Source organism: Cupressus sempervirens, chromosome 8, assembly GCF_028749045.1.
Source record: "Cupressus sempervirens isolate cs-2001-9-10 chromosome 8, ASM2874904v1, whole genome shotgun sequence".
Taxonomy (NCBI): Eukaryota; Viridiplantae; Streptophyta; class Pinopsida; order Cupressales; family Cupressaceae; genus Cupressus; species Cupressus sempervirens.
In genome coordinates, this window is record NC_143125.1 from 188318805 (window position 1) to 188331985 (window position 13181).

At 34.5% G+C, this 13181-nt stretch overlaps 1 pseudogene; it reads right to left on the reverse strand.

Moving 5' to 3' along the window:
• Nucleotides 1-2391: 2391 nt before the first annotated feature.
• Nucleotides 2392-13181, reverse strand: part of LOC149542167 (protein CTR9 homolog pseudogene) — a 146853-nt pseudogene continuing 136063 nt past the window's right edge.

Here is a 13181-nt window from a genome sequence, read left to right on the forward strand (position 1 = left end):
AGCTTTTCGCCATATTCTCCATAATTTTTATATGAAGGTAACTATGTTTGAGTAATGAGAATATGGTATCCTGTTACTTTCAGACCTTTATAATAACAAACCCCTTATCATCTTCCTGTAGCATTTCATTTTTATGTTTGGAGTAGAATCCGCGGCTTTTCCTACTAAACATTTGGGCATTCTTCACCATTTTAAAGGTATATAGTGGGTTATTTCCTCCATAGAAAAAGTTATGTCTTTCCTTTCTATTCTTTGCATATAATTCTTCCATCTTCATTGTAGGAGTTGGAAGAAAATCATGGGGTTCTGAAAATTTGTTATTATTGTTGAACCTAACTTTTTTTTCCTATAGAAGATTTCAATTTGTAACTCACATGCAAGTATCTCAAATGTTAGAAATCAAGTTTCATTTTCTTAGAGACTTCTCACTAGATATTTTTGTTGGCATTTCATGAGTATAGCTATTTAGGTCTGGTTACTATCATGTATGTCTGCAAGTGTTTGAAAACTCATACACTTTTTTTTTTAGTTATTCATGTAATATCTCCAATATGTGGTTCTCTTTTACTTCTTCTCCTATATTTTAGACCCCGTTCTTGTAGGATTGCACTTTGAAACAAGACTTCGACTTATCTCTATGAGTGACAAAAAAAAATGAAATCTACATGAACAAAATTTCTTTCATTCTTGCTACGATCGTGCACATAGAAGCTTAAACTCCTTCTAATCTTGCCTTCTTTCTGTTGTATAAAATCGGAATGTATATATGTTGCTTAATTGTTAGAATTAAATCTTCTGTTGAAGCTCTAACTCATACATTGTGTTAAAAATCTTTTGTCTTGCTGATTCAGAACTTTGGATTCATAGAATTTTTTTTATGAAACTAATTAGATGGAAGCAATTGAAAACTTTTGAAGAGTATGAATATGTTTACATTTTTATTCTGCAATGCATTTGGTGATTCTTGTGGATCACCATGAAAAGTGCTGGTATGAAAATTGTAATTTTTAATTTATTTTTTCAGTCTTATTCTATTATGGTATGATTAATATCGCTACAATTGATGAATTAGATAAAAGTCTTGTAGGTTCAAACTGTATGTACTAATTTGATCAAAGTTTAGTTTCTATTTATATCTACCGATTTATCACATCAAGAAAAAGTGCTTGAAAAAATAGATTATGGTCTTCTTCCTTTGAAATGGATGTCATTTGAATTGACACTGAGTTTCTTATCAAACACAATTGGCTACTTTGCATAATTCACACTAATAGAAACAACAACACCAACTACTTGTTACTCTGATAAAAAGATAAAGCATATACATTGAAGTACGCAAAAAATGATAAAAAAAAAAAGGACAAGTATAGGCTGCCATAAAAACAATAAATAGAAAAAATGTAAAGATGCCCTACAAATGATTCGTTTGAGGCTTTTTGAATAGATCTCATTTAATTACGTCAAACAGATTTGGAGGGGACAAAGCATATTTGATTGACTAAACTTTGAGGTATCTTATCCATCGTCATCGTATGCATCATCTTATCTTGGAATCTGTTAGGTTAAACCTCAATAAAATAGATAATCTATTTTCAATTGTGTGTTCTTCTAATCTAGAATCTGATAGGAAGATAAAGCATATACATTGAAGAACACAGAAAATGTTCTAGAATAAGGACAAGAATAGGTTGCCCATATAAAACAATAAATGGAAAAAAAGAAAAGATTCCATACAGATGATTCAATTGATGTTTTTGACTTGGAACAATGTCAAATAGATTCGAAAGGGACAAGGCATGTTTGATTGACTAAATGTTTAGGTAGCTTATCCATCATCACTCTATGCATCATCTTCTCTTGGAATCTATTTAGTTAATCCTCAGGAAGCCTAGAAATCATCATCAAAAGTATTTTCTTCTCTCAAACTCTATTTCTATAAGGGTTCTTCATCTTCAGGATTAGTGTATGCACGTCTCCTTCGTGATTTTGCTGAAACTAGAGAATTTGTCTCACCATCATTAGAGTCTTCTAGACCTACACCTGCAAGAAGATCTTGGGCATTTTTCGTATCAGCTTCTGCCTTATCACTCATATAATTTGCCTCATTTTCCATGGCAATATCAGGTTCCTCCATATTAGAATCATAAGCCTTGTGATCCTTATCCTTCTTCTTTTTCTTCTTTTCCTTCTTTCTTTTCTTTTCAAACTGACCAGCCTCATAATCATCATCATCCCTGTCCTTACACTCACTCTTCCATAATTCTTTCACACGTTCAAATTGCTCCTCTTGTTGCATCACCCACCACAATTCTTCTTCTTTCTTTCTCCTTTCCATTTTGCCTCATCAGCTAGGACAAGTTGGCATGTTACTTCTAGCTTTTGACGGCTTTGCTAGTCTTCGCGTTCTGTTGCTTCTCTATGAACTTTGATAGTATCAAGCAAGTGTTTACAGTAGTCCACATGCAAATCTATCTTCTTCTCATCAAAGCCATGTGTATGAGGGCTTGGCACTACTGATAGTTGTCTAAACATATGGAGTGCATTCTTTAATTCAGACACTGCTTGATGAACCTCATCAGTAGTATGTTTTTTCTTTTGAAGTGTTGAACTTGAAAACTTCTGCATGGAAACACCAACATCAAAGCGTAACATGTAATTTGAGGGTGCCAAATGTATTTCTCTTAATAATGTTCTTTTACAATCTTGCCACTGTTCTGCTTCATAATGTGATCAAGCTAAATATAATAAATTTGGGTGTCAGTGCCAAAATAGAATTTCCTCAAACAATTTTGATACATTTTCACTGCAAGCCCAAACTGTCCTTGTGCAAAGTAAACATGTGCTAGATTCACCCACACATTAGGCATCTGAACAAAGATTTTTCCTACTGTAGCTTCTTGAACCTGTGTGAAAATTTCCTTTGCAATATCAAAATGACACCTTTCGGCTAGCACAATGCCTGCCCCATTTGCAGCATAGACATTTCTAGGTCTCTAAGCCAACACTTTACAATACAGTTCCCTAGCCTTATCAAGATGTATTCCCTCCGCATCTGGATCCTTCTTCTCATTGTGTGAAGCTACAAAATAATTCTAATTTCCAAGAGAATTAATGTCAGCATAAGCATCCATACCATCTAATACATTTTGTGCAGCTTTAATTGTTTCTTTTTCTTTAAACCAGTCATCTATTTTCAGTTCCAGGTTTCCAAGCATGGTAATAGCATTTACTGAGGTTTTATCCACCTTAAGTGCCTCCCCAATCAATTCTAGGCTTAGTTGGATCTCATTTCAAGCCTGGGCCATGGCTGCAAGTCATAGATATGCATCCACATAATCAGGAAACTTGAACAATATTAGCCTGTACAAAAGATTTTCTTTTTCAGTGTCATGTAGATGTGGCAAGATTAAATAGTATGGTCTAATGATTTGAGAGAAAGAGTTGAGAGACAGATGGAGAGAGAGACAATACAAGTGATAGAAAGACTCCTAGATAATATTCTTGAGGACAATGTGTATTATAGTCCTTACCATGTTTTCCTTTGATCTACCAAAAGGATGGTGGCATCCTACAAATGGAATGGCTCTTTCTACAACTTTTATTATCTCTCTCTCCATTTGTCTATCCATTCTTTCTCTCAGATCATCTGACCAACATTCCCAAATCAAATCTTGACCCTATTTAGTGGATTCAGAGCATAAACTTCAAATGCTTCTCCTATCAAATATGTAGATTTCACAATAGCTAAGAAACATAATTGTAGGCATCATGGTCACATTTTTTTGGAAACGTAATTGGGTTGTGTACCCAAGCAATGCAAAGGAACTTCCACACCTTTGATTCCAAGTCTAATTCATCTGTAAGAATGATCGCTTGCCAACAGTTGCCGAATACATCTGTAGCTAATGAATACAAGGTCCTCCAACAAATGTATTCAACAACTATTGGCAGGCAATCATTCCTAGCTAATGAATACAAGGTCCTCCCACAAATCTTTTTAATAGATATTGGCAAGTGATCATTCCTAGTTGCTTTTGTTTTATAAGGTTTGTCTCAATCCTAATAGGTTGTAGTTTCATTTTCTAGATGCACTTCGTCGCTTGGGTATACAACTCAATTACATTGATTCCAAAAAAATGTGACCATGATGCTTACAATTATATTTCTTAGTTGTTGTGTCCTAAGATCTCTTATGACCCTTTACAACCATTTACGATCCCTAAGAATAAATCTTAGAGATCTTAAGATGTCGTAAAGGGTCATAAGAGACTCCTAGGAGGGGCCATGACGAGCTTCCACCTTCTTGTGGTTGGCCCTATTAAGTAGAGAATGCTATAGTTTTCACAAAACAAAGAGAAGCTCAATAATTTAAGGTCTTAGTCCATAGACAAATTAAATTAGACTTATTATCCAAAACACATAAAAAACATGCACATAAACATGATAGGCACTAAATAGAAATAGTTGGAAGAGAATTAAAAAAAAGATTAAGGATTATGTTATTTTAAGAAATATTTAAATAACAATTATAAATTGAGTTAAATCAATAACTATTCATTTCTAGCTTTTCCAATATAAATATAAATATTTAATTTTAAAAAATAAATTGTTGACTCTAAACCAACAAAAGAGTAAGTTTAAAGAACAATATTAGTTTTACAAATTTTAAAAGCGATACTGATTAAGTGACACTAGAATAAGTAACATATGTACAAGATGTCATAACCGACATCTATCTAAGTAACATTTATTTGCATAGGTGACATTTTCATAACCTCATCAGCAGTACATTTTTGCTTTTGAAGTGTTGAAGTTGAAAACTTCTGAATGGCAACACCAACATGAAAGCGTAACATGTAATTTGAGGGTGCCAAATAGTAGTAGCGGCCAGCAATTTCATAATCACCTTTGCTATGATAAGATCATGCAAGATTACAATATGAATGAGATTTCATGAGAGAGTGGTCTGTCAAAACAAGAGCTATCTCAGTCAACTGTTCATTTGGATCTCCACATTGCTAATCACTTGGATCAATGCTTTTCTCTTTCTTCAAAAAATAGGTTTGGTCCCAGAGTTCAGCAAGTCAAGAAAGTGAACCATTTAGGTTAGTGTCTCCCCTCCCAAATGATTTCCTCAAAATCAATATAGATGGGTTTTGAAGGAGTAATCCACGTCCAATAGGAATGGGTGGTACTAGTAGTGGAACTTTAAGCCTTGTTTAGTTTTTCTTTTCTACTTCATTAAGTACTCATTCTAAAAATTAGATGGAAGCTTGGGCTATTGTCTATACCCTTGAGAAAGCCTATGTATCGATCTGGAAAATGATTTTTGCAAGATGTACTATGATTCTTGTCACCCTTCTGAATAATGGAAATTTTCTAGATTGCTCTTGGAGGCTAGCCTTGGTGGCTATGCTGATGTACAATTTAATATGTTTGAGAATGAATATGAACCTTTTTGTTAATATGATTCTAGATGTTAAGTAGTTAGCTATAGATGCACCCTTATGTGTGATCTTTTTTCTTAAATCAATATAAAAAGGTGTGGCCCCTTAGGCCACAATTTACGTGGAAATGAAAAAATGTAAAATAAACATAGATATGAGATAAGAAAAATAATAAACAATGGAATAATAACAAAAGAAATAGCCATTGCTAAAGTTTACCCTTCTCATACTTTGTCACTTGCATAAGCTCAAAAAAAGAGATGATATAAGCCCTAGAAAAGACATAGCTGTTGAACCTAGGAATTCTCATAAAACTTTTTAATGTGGAAATTGTTTCTGATCATGCATCTGAAAAATAAGTCTCGCCATAGATTTTTCTTAAAATCACAGTCAATGAATTTAAGGCCCCAATAACATTTGTTTTTGTTCAAAAGTGGCACCATACTAGACTATTTGCAAACAACCATGCAGATAGGCATTCTATAGATAGACTTGGGAACATCTTGCCAAGTCTTCAGTACATAATAAAGCAACTAAATTTCATAAATTGTTTTTTTGATAGTCGATTTGTTTAAATATTGCCCATCAAAAATTACTTAGTACATCTCATCTTTTTTTTGCATAGGAGCTTGTAGTTCTGAAGAATCTGATAGTGAAGAATTTGAAGAAGATGTTGTAGGAAAGGTATATTTGGTGTTCTTTTTTAAGTGAAAATGTGATTGGAAATTTTGTATATTGTCATATTTCACTTGCAGAAAGGTCAAATTGTAAATAGAGGTGAAGTTGTATGGATTTAAGTTTCTTCTTCATTATTTATAATGCTCTCGATTCCTCCTTTGTAGCTGTAAAAATACTTTTTTTAATGAATTTATGTGTTAAAATACTTGTTTTAATGTTGTGTGTTTATGAATTTTATGTGTTAATGAATGTTATCATGTGATTATAATGATTGAATGTTCTATTTCAAAAATGGATGAATTGAATGTTATTAAATGTTAATGGGGAATTTAGAGTGATGTTGGGGGGGGGGGGAGGGGTCAAATGAGCTTCCACCTTCACGTGGTTGGCCCTGTTAAGTAGAGAATATTTAACTATTCTCGAAACCAAGTGAAGCTCAAAATTTAAAGATAAGCTTATAGTTAATAGTGACAGCCAATTAGCAAGTCAAAATAAAGTTCTTCGTTACAGGTACCTTTTTAGTTTTTAAAGCACGATATCATGTTTTAATATTGTATAGTTTTTTTCTCTCAAGTTAAAGTATTCTTTTACTATAACAACATAATTTATGACCATTTTAGTAACTATTCTAACATCTCTTTATGACAAATCCTGTTTCTCAAATGTTGAGCATGGCTACAATTGTGCAATTGGCATTTCAGAGTATTGGTGTGGTTTATGGGGACATAGGAACATCACCACTTTATGTGTATGTGAGTACTTTTCCTGATGGCATCAAACATCCTGATGATGTTCTTGGGGCTTTTTCTTTGATCATATATTCTCTCACTCTTTTGCCCCTCATCAAATATGTCTTCATTGTATTGTGGGCCAATGATAATTGAGATGGTAAGATTATAACAACTCTAGTTTCACTTTGTTTTTAGGTCAAAGTTTGATCTTTTTGATCTAAAAACATGTGTTCTAAGTTTAAAGGGACGGTTTCTTTTGCAGGTGGAATATTTTCTCTTTATTCTTTGATTTGCCACCATGCAAATGTCAGCATGATACCCAATCGCCAGGAAGAAGATAGGAAACTCTCCTCATATACACTTGAAGTTGCAGGTATACAACCCAATAGAGCCATTAGGATAAAGGAAGCTCTTGAACAAAGTAACTTTGCCAAGAGATGTTTTTTAATACTAGCCCTTGTGGGGACTTGTATGGTTATAGGAGATGGCATCCTCATCCCTTGTATCTCTGGTACATATTATTGTTTTTACAATATGTAATGCTTTTTGTTGTTATTTTTCAATATATTGTATGCTTGTTATATCAATGTTTCAATAGTGTGATCTATTATCATATGTTAGAAATCAAATGATCTCAAAGTCTACTTAATTCACAATAAATCCCTTAGATTGTACAAAATTTGTTAACTTTTCCCTTTCATTTGTTCAAGTAGTTTCACTAACACTTAATTTGTTGATATATCTTAGTTCTTTCAACAGTGGAGGGAATAAAAAGGGTGGACAAGTTGCTCAACCAAGGTGAGTTTTTGGCATTTTCTCACATTATAATATTTGAGATGGGTAGGAAGGTTATGGTGAGCAGAAAACATGAACACGAAATTAGATTGATAAACTAATGACATTTCATTCTTTGTCCTATTCCTCAATTTCATGCTTGGGTTTTATAACCCCAATTGATCTTCCTTAAAACATTATTCCATTTCTTTTATGAATTTTGAAGTCAGGAATCTCTGAAATTGTAATGACTTTGCAAGGTATCCCAGCAAATCTCAAATTCACATTCTTTTTTTTTCTATCTTAAAGTCTTGCCTGTAGGAAATTGTGATCTTGTGTTGAATACACATGTTAACTTGCGAATTTATCTGAATTTCTCTTTGGACCTACTTTTGGTGTAATCTTAGAACCCATATTGTTGTACTCAAATTTGGAAGGTGCACTGGAGATGGCATAGTTGTGAAATGCCTGTGTTTGGAAAGCTGTTTGGTTTTTATCTTGATTGATGAATAGTTTGTTGTCATTATGTGGATAATGGCTTTGGTTATGGGCAACTTATCTTTCCAAAAGCTGTCATACCTAATGACCTAAGAACATACTAAAATTTTGACATGTTATATATGATTTGGAGGAGGAAGAAGTACAAACGATTCAAAAGTTTGTCTAGAATGAGAGTGTAGTGTGCTTCCATAGTTTTCATCTGTCTTATTTTTGTATATTGGAATGACTTGAATATTTTTAAATGCAGGAAGAACTGTGCCAAAAAGAACATAAAAACTGGGATGAATTTCAAAGATTGCTGGAGGATCATAAAGCAACTGGCCTGCTTATAGCAAAGACACACTTCATTTGAAGCAGGCTCTTTGCTTTATGATCCTCTAGTTCTTTGATAAAGCAACGAACTGGAGGATCATAAAGCAAAGCGCCTACTTCAAATACATTTGGTTCACCACCCAAGGATTTTTTTGAAGATGTTGTAGAAGGGATGAAAAAGCAGGTAAGAAAGTTGCATATATTTTAATAATTTGATTGCAGGATTTAATTGCACTTTCACAATCAGGCTTGCAATCATTATTACTCAAGGCAATGTATGTCTGATTCCTTTGATGTAACCATTTTTTGAATATGTATCTTTGGCAGTACTAGGAGGACAAATCAAACATAAAAGATGCTATGAAGTCAGGAAAGGTGTGCCTTTTGTGCTTTAATATTTTCCATTGGATGTAAAATATATTATAATCTTTTTGATGTAATGATTGTAGCTCGCAGTAACATCAGCATGGACTCTTGACAAGTTTGAAGCCTCCATTGGGGAACTATATGAATTGGCTACTGCATCTGAAACAAATCTTAAGTTTTGTTCTAGTTACATTTTTAGATTTTTTGTCTCAGCTACAGAAGACTTCACAATAAAAGTATTTGATATCTGCATTTGAACAATGTTGTTACATATTGTTATGTTCCTAGTAACTACTATTTATACAAACAAGGATCTTATCCTTATGTTCCATATGACTCTGGTTCCTAACTGATTCGATCATTGCATCAACTATATTATGTTTTGACTCATTTGCACTGGTAAGTAGTTGCTGGAAGTTAATCGCTATCACAAATGCATTAGTCTGTTCTCATTAGTGGATAATGGATTTTTATTAGGTTAAACTGAAGCAATTGCAAATGTTGAAAGCAATGCAAGTTTTTTTGGGATATATGATTTTGTTAGGTCTTACTGACATCCTGTGTATTGCTTACAGCTTGTGTTTGAAGAAGTGATTGAACAAGTAAAGGAAAAGGAAGATAAAGAAGCAAAAAGGAGGGAAAGGCTGGCAAATGATTTCATGGCTTTGCTTTATTCTCTGAAGGTTTACATTATTCATTTTGGAAAAAATCCTTCTAATGCAGTCTCTTTTTCCTCTACTACTTTTACACCTAGAGTAAAATTTCACAGAGTTTTGTACATTAAAAATCCTGAATATGAATGAATTTCTATTCTTATCATAAATGAATTTCTATCTATGTAACAATAAATTAGTTATATATTGTTTTTCCATTTTAGGAAATCATTGCTTCCTCAGAATGGGAGGATTGCACACCTTTTCTCAAAGATGTGGAAGCATACAGGTAAAAGAGCCACTATCAGGAATTAATCTTATTGTGAGTAATTAAAGGTAGTTATCATGTACCTTACACTTGTAGTAGCTATAAATATAATGGATATGAATATTCAAAGCAATTAGTGATGAAAGCTTCTATTGGGAGATATTTGATAAGTACATTGCAAATCTTCACGAAAAATTTAAGGAAAACAAGCACAAACGAGATGAAGAAGAGCTACATGACCTGATTATCATTTCCACTTTCATATCTAATTTTTTCAAGATCTAATTGTTGCTTAAATACCTTTTGAAAGCATATTTGGGTGAGTGTTGTACTGAGAATGCAAATTAGACCTCCTTATGAAGATAATTGTATTACTAACAAGTTATTTTAACTACTTTTACAAACTAGCTATTAGAAGTTAAATTGCTGCAAACTAGCCTTTATCAAGATCTGATATGACCTAGATGAGATGAGTTAGGGTTAATAGACTAACCAACATGAAAGGTCATTCCATGAGTGCATCACCTAGATCCAATGAGTGCTAAGTGTTCCATTTATTCTCATGAGAGATGGATTCATGTTGAATCACTACTCATGAAACATGGGTCATCGAGTTTGACTCAAAAATCACACAGTTAAATCCTGATATTCACATCACAATTTGACTAGCTGTGGAAATCATCTCCTACTTATCAATTGATGAGCTTAAGGGGCTTTCTAATGAATGGTTCATAAGGCACAACACTTGGTGAAGGTTTTGCAAATGGGGTTGCAAGCTTTGGGTTTAACTGTGGAGGAAACTCCGTAGTTAAGCGCGCTCAGGCTGGAGTAGTACTGGGATGGGTGACCTCCCGGGAAGTCCCGGTGCTTCACCCCTGTGAGCATCACCTAGATCCAATGAGTGCTAAGTGTTCCATTTATTCTCATGAGAGATGGATTCATGTTGAATCACTACTCATGAAACATGGGTCATCGAGTTTGACTCAAAAATCACACAGTTAAATCCTGATATTCACATCACAATTTGACTAGCTGTGGAAATCATCTCCTACTTATCAATTGATGAGCTTAAGGGGCTTTCTAATGAATGGTTCATAAGGCACAACACTTGGTGAAGGTTTTGCAAATGGGGTTGCAAGCTTTGGGTTTAACTGTGGAGGAAACTCCGTAGTTAAGCGCGCTCAGGCTGGAGTAGTACTGGGATGGGTGACCTCCCGGGAAGTCCCGGTGCTTCACCCCTGTGAGCATCACCTAGATCCAATGAGTGCTAAGTGTTCCATTTATTCTCATGAGAGATGGATTCATGTTGAATCACTACTCATGAAACATGGGTCATCGAGTTTGACTCAAAAATCACACAGTTAAATCCTGATATTCACATCACAATTTGACTAGCTGTGGAAATCATCTCCTACTTATCAATTGATGAGCTTAAGGGGCTTTCTAATGAATGGTTCATAAGGCACAACACTTGGTGAAGGTTTTGCAAATGGGGTTGCAAGCTTTGGGTTTAACTGTGGAGGAAACTCCGTAGTTAAGCGCGCTCAGGCTGGAGTAGTACTGGGATGGGTGACCTCCCGGGAAGTCCCGGTGCTTCACCCCTGTGAGCATCACCTAGATCCAATGAGTGCTAATTGTTCCATTTATTCTCATGAGAGATGGATTCATGTTGAATCACTACTCATGAAACATGGGTCATCGAGTTTGACTCAAAAATCACACAGTTAAATCCTGATATTCACATCACAATTTGACTAGCTGTGGAAATCATCTCCTACTTATCAATTGATGAGCTTAAGGGGCTTTCTAATGAATGGTTCATAAGGCACAACACTTGGTGAAGGTTTTGCAAATGGGGTTGCAAGCTTTGGGTTTAACTGTGGAGGAAACTCCGTAGTTAAGCGCGCTCAGGCTGGAGTAGTACTGGGATGGGTGACCTCCCGGGAAGTCCCGGTGCTTCACCCCTGTGAGCATCACCTAGATCCAATGAGTGCTAAGTGTTCCATTTATTCTCATGAGAGATGGATTCATGTTGAATCACTACTCATGAAACATGGGTCATCGAGTTTGACTCAAAAATCACACAGTTAAATCCTGATATTCACATCACAATTTGACTAGCTGTGGAAATCATCTCCTACTTATCAATTGATGAGCTTAAGGGGCTTTCTAATGAATGGTTCATAAGGCACAACACTTGGTGAAGGTTTTGCAAATGGGGTTGCAAGCTTTGGGTTTAACTGTGGAGGAAACTCCGTAGTTAAGCGCGCTCAGGCTAGAGTAGTACTGGGATGGGTGACCTCCCGGGAAGTCCCGGTGCTTCACCCCTGTGAGCATCACCTAGATCCAATGAGTGCTAATTGTTCCATTTATTCTCATGAGAGATGGATTCATGTTGAATCACTACTCATGAAACATGGGTCATCGAGTTTGACTCAAAAATCACATAGTTAAATCCTGATATTCACATCACAATTTGACTAGCTGTGGAAATCATCTCCTACTTATCAGGTCATTCCATGTTGAACTAGAAAACAATAATTTTAAAATTTAATATGAGAGGCACCCACCAGATAAGATTTGGATGTTTTCTACAAGCACAACTCTTAACTATGAAATTGTTATAATATAATGTGTTAAGATTTGGATGCCTTAGTTCAATTTCCTCTTGGTAGAGTTTCAAACATTAGCTCAATGCAATCCTTTTGGTTTAAAATTTGACAAAAAAAGTTTCTTAAAATTCTTATAAATGAAAAGAAGTTTGTAAAAGAAGCCCTCATATTTCCATACAGTGAAATTTCTTTTTAATTACAAATTACATTAATTGAAATTGTGAACTTCACTGTACTATGACCATTTCTGCCACTTAGGATAGCCCATACATTGCAACCAATCTTTTTCTTGTATTTGCTGCTTAAGTAGTTCACCACCAACAATTTTTCTCTTCAGTTTTGCTACTATTAAGTTAATCCATATGACTAATTTATTTTATCCGAGCTTCTCTTCAAGGCTCTCATACATGAGGAAAATGGGGCAAAATTAGTGCCTTGGTTGTATTGATGTTTTCACATATTATTCACCAGACCTGATTAGAACTAACCTATGAGAACTTTCTACAGCAGCAACTTTAGTAAGCACATTATTTGTGGAGTAGATACAAGGTTCTGTCTCTAGCATTGAATGCCTCGTAGATGGAGAAGAAGTCTAGTGCCAAGGTTTGTACATTCCATAGAGATTTTTTCTATCTTGATCACATGGCACCATCATTTTTTTGTTTGAGGTATAATACAAAATGGCAACGTACAAAATGTAAGGTTGCTCAATCAAATTATATTAAGTTCCTCATTTGCAAGAATAATTTAAACAATTAATACTACAATATATTGCATTATTATTGATCAGTTTTGGAAGATGATGAAAGAATTTTAGGATAAGCAATCCATGGTTCAGA